Consider the following 12,350-nt stretch of genomic DNA (forward strand, 5'->3'; position numbering starts at 1 on the left):
AGCACATTCGCTTTATTAACATAAGTCTTAACTTTATTGATAGAAAAGCCTGGGTGACAGTAAATACCAGAGAAGATCTGGTTTTATCCTCTGTGCCTGGGGAGCTCTGAGCAAGATTTCTGAGCACAGGAATAGGGATTGTTAAAATACCAGACTAAGCCTAGCAAAGCATTTCTCCACTTTAACACAAAGACCAGAGATGAAGACCACAAGAGCGCAAGTGTTTGCCAAAGTCAAGTCCCGTGGGGCTTTGTTTTTTTCTGAGTGTGCACTTGATACAGAGGGAGAGATTTAATCTAAACAGGACTCACAGAGGGATGTGAAAAGCTGAAAAATCTCATTTCCTCACCTCCAAGGCATTTAGTAGAAACAAAAGATAAAAAAGAGAAAGCAGAAAAGCAAAAAGCAAAGCGGTCCAAGCAAAAAGAATAGGAAAACACTTGCCATGCTTGTCTGCACTCTGGTGCCTTTAAGCATTTGCTTGTGCTCCTGGCTTACACAATTCTGGCATTCCACACTCCCAATTTGGGGGAGTTAGTGCACAAATTTATGCCAAACTGTAAAAGGCACCCCCCTGATTCATTGCCACAAATTAGATAGCAAGACGGATAAGGGAAAAATTAAGTAATTCCAGTCAGTGCATCTCAAAACAGTCAAGGTCATGAAAAGTAAGGCTGGTTTGAGAAACTGTCACAGCCAAGAGGAGCCTAAGAAGACGCAAGAACTAAATACAACAGCACAGAGGATCATGGGGGAAAGGAGGGGAAAATGGAATGGGAAGTCATCAGAGAGGGAGAGTAACCATGAGAGACTCTTAACTCTAGGAAATAAACTGAGGGTGGCTAGAGGGGAAGTGGGCAGGGGGGATGGGGTAACTGGGTGATGGGCATTAAGGAGGGCACGTGATGTGATAAGCAGTGGGTGTTATATGCACCTGATGAATTACTGACCTCTACATCTGAAACTAATCATGTACTATATGTTAGCTAATTGAATTTAAATTTTAAAATATGTAATGTGGTACCTGGATGGAACCCTGGAACAGAAAAAGGTTATTAGGTAAAAAAAATATAGAAATTTGGGGCACCTGGGTGGCTCAGTCATTAAGCATCTGCCTGCCTTTGGCTCAGGTCATGATCCCAGGGTCCAGGGATCGAGCCCCACATCGGGCTCCCTGCTCCGCGGGAAGCCTGCTTCTCCCTCTCCCACTCCCCACTGCTTGTGTTCCCTCTCTCGCTGTGTCTCTCTCTGTCAAATAAATAAAATCTTTAAAAAAGTATATAGAAACTTGAATAGAGTATGGACTTGGATTAATAGTAATGTGTCAATATTGACTTATTAACTGTAAAAAATCCACCATACTTTTGCCTCTCCCAAAATTCTCAATGGTCTCACTATAAGAAGGACTTAGGGACGGGGCGCCTGGGTGCCTCAGTTGGTTAAGCGACTGCCTTCGGCTCAGGTCATGATCCTGGAGTCCCGAGATCGAGTCCCGCATCGGGCTCCCTGCTCAGCAGGGGGTCTGCTTCTCCCTCTGACCCTCTTCCCTCTCGTGCTCTCTGTCTCTCATTCTCTCTCTCATATAAATAAAATCTTTAAAAAAAAAAAAGAAGGACTTAGGGAATAAACTGCCCTCTTGACCCTGCAATCGCCTAAGTCAGTGTTTTCCAAAGGGAAATTCTCTGTGAGATTCAATAGGTGTTATTTAAAAAGAGAGGGAGTGGAAAGCCTGGGTGGCTCGGTCAGTGAAGTGTCTGCCTTTGGCTCAGGTCATGATCCCAGGGTCCTGGGATCGAGCCCCACATCGGGTTCCTTGCTCAGTGGGGAGCCTGCTTCTCCCTCTACCTGCCACTCCTCCTTATGCTCTCTCTCTCTCTTCTGACAAATAAAGTCTTAAAAAAAAAAAAAAAGAAATGGCACACATTTAAACAAAAAGAAAAAGAAAAGGAAACAAAGAAAAAAGAGAGGGTGGCCTTTGGTCAAACAAATTTCAGAAAAACTGGATTATGCACATTTCTCTACCGTGGGACCCTGTGGAGCCTTTCTTTTGTGCATGCACATTGCAACCATCCAGAAAGGAGATGTAGAATGCAGCATTTCCCAAACTTAGTTGATTATGAAACTCTTTTATTATAAAACGCCTCTTGGGACTAGCTTCCTCCTGAAGGTACTTTGGAAAACACTAATTTGTGCAACCTAAAAAGAGGACTAAAATGGCTGACAGCGACTAAAGGAAGGGCCTGATAAAGTAACATGAGAAGAAACACAATGGAAACTATCCAATTAGCCATTGCTGATTTTTAACTGGTTGCTTCAGGGATCTCAAAAGCAAGAAACTCTGCCAAACTAATTGCTGAAAAATTCTCATTTTATGCCCAAGGCCTTAAACAAGAGCTTAATGAACTGTGTATCTTGTTAAGAGTAACTGGATGAGGAAACTATTAACATTAGGCTCAGCTGATTTCCTCTGCTGCTAAACAAAAGGCATTTGTATCTCAGCCCTTTGAAGAGTTACACAGATTTTTGCGAACAATGAATATGTGGTTGAGATTAGTTAATGCAAGATGAATAAATCCTCCCTATTCTGGGGAACAAAGACAATTCAGTTTGCAAATAACTGCAGACACCCAAATGTATCTTGGACAGCTGGAATATTTAGAACTCATACGTGAAAAATTGTACATTTTATTCCTTTGGACGTGTAAGTTTGTCGAGTCCAAATTGCATTCTAATTTAATCAGTTTGGGCTGTTGTATCTCATCAACGGAGATTAAAATAATAACAGGCTCAAACTATTCAGGGTTTTCTTGCAAATTTGTTTCAAAATGTAACAGAAGATAAGGGATAAGACTTGAATCTTGACAACACAGCTTTGTTACGGCATACATTAGTAGAATTTTTATCAACCTCTGACTGTTTTTAGCACAATCCTTGAGGAATTGGGAAAATCTTGCTTGAGATGCATTTAAAGTAGCAGAAAAAGAATTGTTGAGGAAAGAGAAGACCTGAGACAGCAGAATAGACTAAGGAATCAGACTTGAGTAGAAAGAGCACAAGCTTTTTGAAGGGTAACATATGTTACCCTTCAAATGAATCCTAGATCCATCCCTTCAAAGTTGAGTAACCTTGGGCAAGTCACTTCCGGAATCTTAGCTTCCTCATCAGTAAAACGTGAACAAGAATATCACCTTTGCAAGGTGGTTGTCACAAAAATAGGGCTCACAAGCTGTCTTTTCCAGTACTAGACACTTACTATACTCTCAATAAATGATTATTTTAATAAGAAAGTACCATCATTAGTCTCCAACAGCAAAGAGTTTAGCAAGGATACAAGCAAATGCGGGAATATCAATGCAAAACCACTGGGAGTCAGATTTATAGGAGACAGAGGAAGGAAAAAATGTTAGGTCAACTAAAAGTGAATGCTGTATGTATGGAAAGAGCAACTTTATTTGCATCAGCAGAGTTTTTTGGACGGCAGGCAAGACTAATAAACTTTTAGTCTGTTGGCATAAGTGAACTCAATTACAGTCATTCTGCTTAAGTCAAGTTCATAAAATGGGCTACCCTGTACCTCTCAGATCAAAGTCTTCTAAAACTAAACTTCCTAAACTCAAACAAGAAAACTATTAGATTCTCAAAAATGATACAATGAAAGTGAATCAAGGAAATGTTTCCCCAAGTACATTCTGGATGTTATTCAGAGGAAAAGAAATTGTGAAATTATATATTTTAAGAGCTGTTGGGTTAACGTTAAACCGATTTCTAGGCTTCTTTAAAAAAGTAAGGCATATACATGGATAAAAATTTGGATAGTAGAAAAGAGCATAGAATGCAAAGTAAGCTTTCTTCTCACTTCACCTTCTGTTCCCCCAATTCTTCACAGAATTAAGAATTGTTACCAGTTTCTTATGTATCCTTCCAGAGCCATTGTACACATTTATAAGCCTCTTTTATTTAAAGATTTATTTATTTTAGAGAGAGAGAGAGCGGGGCAGAGGGGCAGAGAGAGAGGGAGAAACTCAAGCAGACTCTGCTGAGTGCAGAGCCTGACGCAGGGCTTGATCTCATGACCCTGAGATCACAACCTGAGCCGAAACCAAGAGTTGAACGCTTAACCAACTGCACCACCCAGGCGCCCCTATGTCTCTTATTTAATCAAGATATAGGTAGCTATAGGTAAATAGCTTACACAAATGATAGCATATTATACCCACTTCTGCATCTTCCTTTGTTCACTTAAATATAACTTAGGGGAAATATTAGTTCATTTAGATCAGTAGTGGTCAACCAGGGGTGAAATCTGGAGACATTTTGCTGTGGGTGCTACTGACGACTTAGAGTCCAGGGATACTGCTAAACATCCTACATGCACAGGACAGCCTCCTGCAATGATGGATTATCTAGCCTGAAACAACAACAGTACTGCCATTGAGAAACTCTGTTTTAGATCTATCTCATTTTTTTAATGGCCACATAGTCTTCTGCTATATGGATGAATCATGATTTATATAACCTGTGCAATGCTGGTCATTCAGGTCATTTCAAGTCTTTTACTAGGAAAAAAAAAAGCTTAAATGAATACTATTGCACAAATGCAGAAGCATATCTATAAAATAACATTCTATAAGGAGAAGGGAGGGGTCAAATTGTGTGTGTATTTTTTTTAAGATTTTATTCTATTTCTTTAAGTAATCTCTACATCCATGTGGGGCTCGAAATCACAACCCCAAGATCAAGAGTTGCACGCTCCACCGACTGAACCAGCCAGGCGCCCGTGTGTGCATTTTTATCATAAATATTGTCAGTTGTCCTCCAAAGATGATACAACAGTTTATACCGCCATCAACGTGCACGCAAATTCCTGTTTCCTCATATCCTATCCAAAGCAGTGTAGTCACATAATTTTTTTATATTTGCCAATCTAATTGGTTAAAATAGTGTGTTTAAATTTGTGTTTACTTATTATAAGTGAAGTTGAGCTTTTTTTCATACATCTAAATTCCATTAATTATTTTTGTAAACTATCTGACTAAAGTTTTACTTAATGCAAGGCTTCTTAGACTCTTTCATATGTTCTATATTATTATGAGTCTCGAAGAGATAACAGCATTTCCTAGTTTCTGTACCCTCATTACTGTATTTCCTTCGTCGGTCATTTTTAGTAAAAATGGTTCTGTGACACACTCTTTGAGAATCATTAAACACGAGACATCAGGATAATAACGACTTATGGAAGGATCCTGTAAACATTCTAAGAAATGTGCAACAGTGACTTATCAATTATTTGATGGTCTTTTTAGCACATAGGGAACCTCTGACTCATAGAAGGAAGATCAAACTTGAGCTCCCTGGACTCTATCTCTTTTCCATCAAGTATTCTATCAAGATCCTTTCCCTTCCAGACTGAAACCTAGCTGAATGAAACCTAACCAACTCAAACTAAGTTCAGCAAAACAAAACAAGACCCCCAAAAATCTCATGTGCTCACATAAATAAACTTGGGGAGGGTCTGTAATTCAGTTGTGCCTCGAGTATAAGTGGTGCCAACAACTCAGACTCTGTGAGGTTTTCCTCTTCTTGTACTCTCTTGCTCACTCACTTTCCTTGCTTCTCTCTTCAGTCTTAGCCTCTCAGATGATGCCTCCCCTTGCTGCTCCTGTACCTAGTATTTCACTACTTCACCACCTGAGAGACTGAAACCTTTGCTCTTGGTCCCCAGGTTCGAAAGTACCAGGGGAGCCCTGGATCACTGCACACCCTTGTGCCACACAGTGGTGTCAAGGTCAGTAACCGTGGGGAGACCAAGCATCCCCTGCTACCTCAGCATGACAGTAGGGGAAGGAGCTTTGCCCAGAAAGAGGACAAAGGAAGTTTCTCTTTCACCAAGACATCACAAAATGTCCTCTGTGTTAGCAAAAGAGACCAAAAACATCCTTGGAGAATAAGTGACACTTGGCAAATAAATTTAAAATAATTTAACATTCGGTGTCCTTGTGCAGTTTTTTTTTTAAGATTTTATTTATTTGAGAGAGAGAATGAGATAGAGAGAGAGAGCATGAGAAGGGGGAGGGTCAGAGGGAGAAGCAGACTCCCTGCTGAGCAGGGAGCCTGTTGTGGGACTTGTTCCCCGGACTCTAGGATCATGACCTGAGCCGAAGGCAGTCGCTTAACGACTGACCCACCCAGGCGCCCGTCCTTGTGCAGTTTATACAGATGTGCCGATGTGAAAAATAGCATCAGACACTGGAAAAGGGCTGTTAATTGATGGGATTTGGACAGGTGAAGAAACAAATATCAAAGGGATTGCTGGCTGTGGCCCTGGGGCAGAAGGTAGATTCATAAACCTTGCCAGATATATATATATATATATGTATATATATATAAAATTCTCTTCTTCACATTCAAAAGGCTAGAATGGTAGAATGGTACCCACTAGGAAAAACTGGACTATTCAGTACCAGTCCGAATGTATGGAACATTTACAAATTATATTAATTTTCTATTTGCTGCTAAAAAAAAAAAACTGGGAATTGCTGAATGCTATCTCTTGGAGAGTTATAACAGATGAATATATTAAAGGCTCACACAAACTTGGTGACTTCAACAATGCAAATGTATTATCTTACAGTCCTGAAGGTCAGCAGTCCAAAATGGGTCTCCCTGGGCTAAAATCAAGGTGTTGGCTGGGCTGGGTTCCCTTGTAGAAGTTCTAGAGGGAGAATCCCTTTCCCTGCCTTTTCCAGTTTCTAGAGGCTGCCCGCATTCCTAGGCTCTGGTCGTCTTCCTCCATCTACAAAGCCAGCAATGGTAGGCCCTCCCTTTCTTACATCCCATTATACTGACTCACTTCTGTTGTCACATTTCTCTCTCCGACCCCCTCCTCTCATGCCTCCCTCTTCTGCTTTTAAGGACACTTGTGATTACATTGGGTCCATATGGATAATCCAGAAGAATTTTTCTGTGTTGAAGTTGACTGATTGGCAACCTTAATTCCTTACCTCTGCAATCTACTCCCCCTTTGCCAGGTAAAGTACCATGTTCCATGGTTCCCAGGGGTCAGGAAGTGGACATATTTGAGGAGGCATAATTTTGCCTACTGTACAAATTAAGACCTTGAAAATAACATTTTCTCCTGAGTCACCAGAAGGACAGGCAGCATTTGAAATACTGATTATCAATGATATTAGGTACTCCAAATGTATAAAGCAATGTCTAGACTTTAAATATTTCAAATGCTCAGAGGACAGTTTGCATGGACATGGAAAGGTAAGTCTCTCTGTAGGCTAACCCCTAACTTAGAGGCAAGAAATTTCATGAAAATAATTAGGTGAACATTTTTCAAACTGGCTATTTTTGAATCATTCAGGAAATAGTTCACATTGCTTAATTTGTACTTTATCCTCCCAGTAATGGTACAAATCATATACAGTATTACCACAAAATCCCATAGAACTCATATATTCAATATCCACAACGTAAAACCAGAGGGCAAAAATTATTTTTTAAAGATTTTATTTATTTATTTGAGAGAGAGAGAGAGAGCATGAGCAGGGGGAGGGGCAGAGGGAGAGGGAGAAGCAGACTCCCCTCTGAGCAAGGATCCTGACGTGGGGCTCGATCCAGGACCCTGAGATCATGACCTGAGCCAAAGGCAGATGCTTAACCAACTGAGCCACCCAGGTGCCCCCAAAGGGCAAAAATTCTTATAAGGCATATTAAAATTAGCACAGTATTATCCTGTCCTTAGCTAACAGGGAAGACTCCTTCACAGTACTCCTGAGATTATCCCCTCCTTCCTTGAAGGCAACGCTTAAGCTTAAGGCTATCCAAATAGATAGATAATGATGATAGACTTTCCTGCAGATATATCACGAAATGAGAAAAAAAAAGTGAATTTTATGTTATGTGAAATGTGGTATTGAATTATATCTCAGCAAAGATGTTACTAAAAAAAAATTCAGAGAATCATAAATGGTGGATCTGTCACAATTAAATAAAACCAAGCCCTTCAATAATAGTTTACAATAATTGAATATTTATTAAGGACCAGACTTTTTCTAAGTATTTCATATGTCTTAACTCATTTGATCCTTACAATTACCCTCTAAGGCAAGTATTCTTATATGCACAGATAAACTGATTCATCCAAGAACCCCAATAGGGAACCCCAATAGTGAACAGCAGAGTTGGGATCTGAACTTAGGATCTAACTCCAGAACCTCTATTTCTAACCCCGCACTATTCATTCCCTTAACCACTGCACTACGCCCTACTGCATCCTTGAATACATGGAGTCCATTTATCTAGAAACCCAATTTATATACTACTAGATAGATATTCTAAGCAAAGAACTATGGTGGAAAAGTAACTTAATGTTTCACTCTAAATTGATGTATGTTTTGGCAGAACTAAACAATATAATCAGCCTACACTCAAAGCCTGGCTTGACAAAATATGAGAGGTTATAAAGTAGAGCAAGTCATCATAGATTAAAACCCCCTCCCACTCAAGTTCAACAGGCATTTGTTATCCTTTTGTATGCTCTAGAATTTTATCAATAGAAAAACAATGCAATCAGAGAAGACCATATATTAACACATCCCATAAACATTTCTCTGAGTAGTATAAACAAAGAAACTTGACATCAAGATGAAATATAAATACCTTCAACATCCACTTTGATATGTAATTGCCATTAGAATTCCTGTGTCATGTAAAAAAACGTACCTTTTTCTTTTGTTTCTATTTCCATTAAGCTAATCTGGTGGGGAAAATTGAAATATATATGAGGTTAGGAAAGATTCCAGTAGCATTCATTTTTGTCTCCACAAAACAAAAGGCAATATATATCTGTTAAACAGGACACAAAAGGGTAAGGGAGTAACAGCCCATGCTTTGTAATGAGCTGAAGTTTCTTTGCTCTTTTGTTGTAAAATTAGGCTCTTGGGTTTTGCTCGACTAACATTCAAAAACTGAGTATTTTGTGCCTTATTAACTGCATAAAGTACCATCTTTTCAGAAAACAATGGTTCCACTTACTCTCAAAGTTTCCTGTATATGAGGTCAGAGCCTCATCTCTCTCACTCTGTGCCAAGGTTTTTGTAGGATACCAGGACTGGGAAGTGGGGTAAAAGCTGCATCAGAAGAGCTGGGCAAGGGTGCTTGGGTGGCTCAGTCAGTTAAGCGTCTGCTTTTGGCTCAGGTCATAATCCCAGGGTCCTGGGATCGAGCCCCGCATCCGGCTTCCTGCTCAGTGGAGAGCCTGCTTCTCCCTCTCCCTCTGCCCCTCCCTCCTGCTTGTACTCTCCCTGCCCCACCCCTAACCCCCCCCACTCTCTCAAATAAATAAATTAAAATCTTAAAAAAAAAAAAAAAGCCAGGTGAATTAGCTTGGAGGTGTGCTGGGATTAAAATTCCAACTGCAAACAACAGTTTGCAGACGGTAGTCTTAGCCCTGAACAAGGTGTGTGCCCATGAGCTTCCCTCAAAGATGTGAAAAAGAAGAAAATGTGGCAACTAGCTGGTTACTGATCTTTCAGATCGCTCCCTTCCATGGCTCACTTACCAAAACCTCGGGTAGCATCTCCACCAAGCCGCCTTCCTACGTATGTTCTACACTCCGCCACCCCGAGGTCTTGGTCCCAGCTGCCCAGGTCCCTAGAGAAAATCTCCCCAACATACACACACATACACATTCTACACTTTTTCTTCTTGAACTCCCACTGAATTCATTTCATTCAAGAATATTTTCATTAGCCATCATTCATTCAGTAATTTTATTCAACTAACATCCACTCATTTAGAACTAAAACTATGGGCCAAACACTGCCAAAACAACCCTTAAATGACTATTTCTTTGGGGCAATTTTGCAATTATGGTAGTGATTGTGTCTATTTATATGGTAACTCTGTCCTGTTGCTTGATGAGGACTTGCCTGTTCTTTGTACCCTTAAGCGCTCTGGACTCCAGCATTGTTGGTACTTACCGGTCCTCTTCAGTTCTACTTAAGCCTCCCGAGAGTCTGCCCAGAGCTGCTAGTCTCACTATGCTCCGCGGTAAGAAAAAGTAAATGCACTTTACCTCCCATGTCTGAGCCACACTAATCCAGCTGACTTTTGACCTATCCTCCACCCTCCTCACCAAAACAAGCATGGAATAATTATCCCCGAGAAGTAACCATATATCCCAATCAACTTGAGCCAAATACAGGAACCCTGAAGCCCAGAATCCAAGTCCTTTGCCCGAAAGACTCTCATTAACTGTAAATTGAAACATCTCAGAATACGGAGAACAAGGACACAGGATTTGATTCCCACACATCAGCTGTGACATCCCTGGGGCAAGCCACAACCTCACAGAGGTTCAGTGCCCTCGTGTGTAGGACCGAAATGCTGATGCCTGCCTTCCGGGGCTTCTGGGAAGGAAAAAATAAGGAACTGTATAAGAGAAGGCTGTGAAAACTGCATAGGCTTGCAAAAAAAAAAAAAAAAAAAAAGCATTGACAAACCTCTCCTGCCTTTCTCTGTCTCACTTACTGCCTTCCACAGGCCCCCAGTGCCTTCCTAATAAACCCAATTTTGCGTCAATGACTCAGACCTTTCATCTTTGCCTTTTGGCACTGGAATTTCAAATCAAACTTCACAAAAGAAAATCCTCACAGACTTTCTCCACAATCAGTCATGCCTCCACCCCTGTAATCTGGCTTCCATTCTCAGGAATATAATGAAGCTGTAGCCTTAAATTTCATCTATGAGTTCCATTTGCCAAGTCTAAGAACTTCTTTCCTCGTCGGTCAACTGGTCACTTGATGCTCTCGATCATTTTTCTTTCTCCACTCCTGAGACATAGCAACAGTATGGTTTTTCTCTCACTTCTCAGTCCTCATTCCCAGCACTCTTTGTCTGCATTTCTTTTTCCTTCCACCCCCAATGGCTGCCATCTCTAGTGTCCTGACCTCCAACCTCCTCTTTGACTCCCTACTCTTGCCTCATGGACTCACCCACCCTCATGACTTCAGCGACCACTTTCTAAGCGAAGGACCCCCATTTGTAGCTTCAGTCCCCATCTCCCTTCAGGCTTGCTGGATGCTCCCACATGACGAAAGCTTGGCCGTGTCATGTCTGCAACAAAATTCATTATTTCTCCCCCAAACTGGCTCTTCTTTCTGCTTTCTCTCTCCCTCACCCCCATATGTGGCTAATCACCCAATTCTGGTAGTTCTTCTCCCAAAATACCTTGTCCGAGTCCCAATCACTTCATGGAGAGTGATGGCAATAGTCCTCTTTCCATCTTGCATGCCCAGGAGGCTCTCCTTTTTGACACAAGGGGGCAAGTTTTGATTTGTGGTTTAATTACACGGGAGCTTTTAAATGTATGGAAATTGTTTCTAGGCAACAAATTTCTGCTAAGCATTTTTTATACATTGTCTTAGGAGGAAGGTTTGAGTTGGTCATTCTCATTTGGCAATAAAAAGATATAGTAAAAGATTACATAATAGATGTTTCTCAGATCAACAGACTGGCGATAGTATGATTTCTCCCCAAAATATTAGTGGAATAGGTTTTCCAATTTTGTGAAAAATTGTGAAAAAACTCAATCCAAACTGACCTGTGCCTCAGCGCGAGGCTCCACACATCCAGGTCTTAAAGGTGAGGTCCATTTAACTTTTAAGTGTATATGGACTCTGTACCTCCCCAACAATCCATGCCTAGCCCCCCACCCTACCCCACACGCCCCTATATTCCTGTCTAATGAACATGCCAACCCCAGGGAAGCTTTTCTTTTTTTCCTGCCATGCACAAACTGCTGGTCTTCTCTGCTTCATTGACAGACCACCTTCTAGGTGTTCTGCCACCAAACCTCTGCTTTCTGGCCCAGTGAGAAGAAATATGCCTGTAGTTCCACTCAGGAATGAGAACCTAGGATGCCCCCAAAGAGTACATGAGGTTTTAATACTGTCACTTGGCATCTGTCTTTTGATGCTTATCCATATTTTACCATTTGCCTCTCTCTATTAGCCCTAAAAGGCAAATCTATGACTTTCAGCCTCTTTTTATTACCAAATACTGTGTCCAATAGATGATGTAAGGCCACCCACCCCTGACTCTCAGGATGCCACCCCATTCTTCATGGGGAGTCCAGGCTCCCCCCCCACCCCCGGACAGGGGTCAGGCTTCTCAGAGCCATCTTATCTGGTCCTGTGTACCCTGCTTCACTTCTCTGGAAGGGGATGATTTGGCCCCCCAAATCAACTCCAGTACTCTACCATCTGCTGCTCCCTTTTCTCCTTCCAGCTGCTTCCTCTGGTCCCCCCCCAGAGGCTCTTTCCAAAGCTCAAAGGACAAAT

The 12,350-nt window shown here is 41.3% G+C and overlaps 1 long non-coding RNA gene across 4 annotated transcripts in view; it reads left to right on the plus strand.

The window, feature by feature from the left end:
• LOC114215674 (uncharacterized) overlaps positions 1 to 12,350 on the plus strand; it is a 105,886-nt gene that overhangs the window by 65,395 nt on the left and 28,141 nt on the right. The window contains exon 7 of one of the 4 annotated variants that reach the window (XR_003610612.2): positions 5,723 to 5,982. The exons of the other annotated variants lie outside the window; for them this stretch is intronic. This is a non-coding gene — a long non-coding RNA (uncharacterized LOC114215674). Of the gene's footprint in view, positions 1 to 5,722; positions 5,983 to 12,350 lie in introns of those variants that run through there. 4 annotated transcript variants of the gene reach the window in all.

This window comes from Eumetopias jubatus, unplaced genomic scaffold, assembly GCF_037043125.1.
Source record: "Eumetopias jubatus isolate StellerSeaLion01/CBP00866 unplaced genomic scaffold, mEumJub1_p1.0 scaffold_4, whole genome shotgun sequence".
NCBI lineage: Eukaryota > Metazoa > Chordata > Mammalia > Carnivora > Otariidae > Eumetopias > Eumetopias jubatus.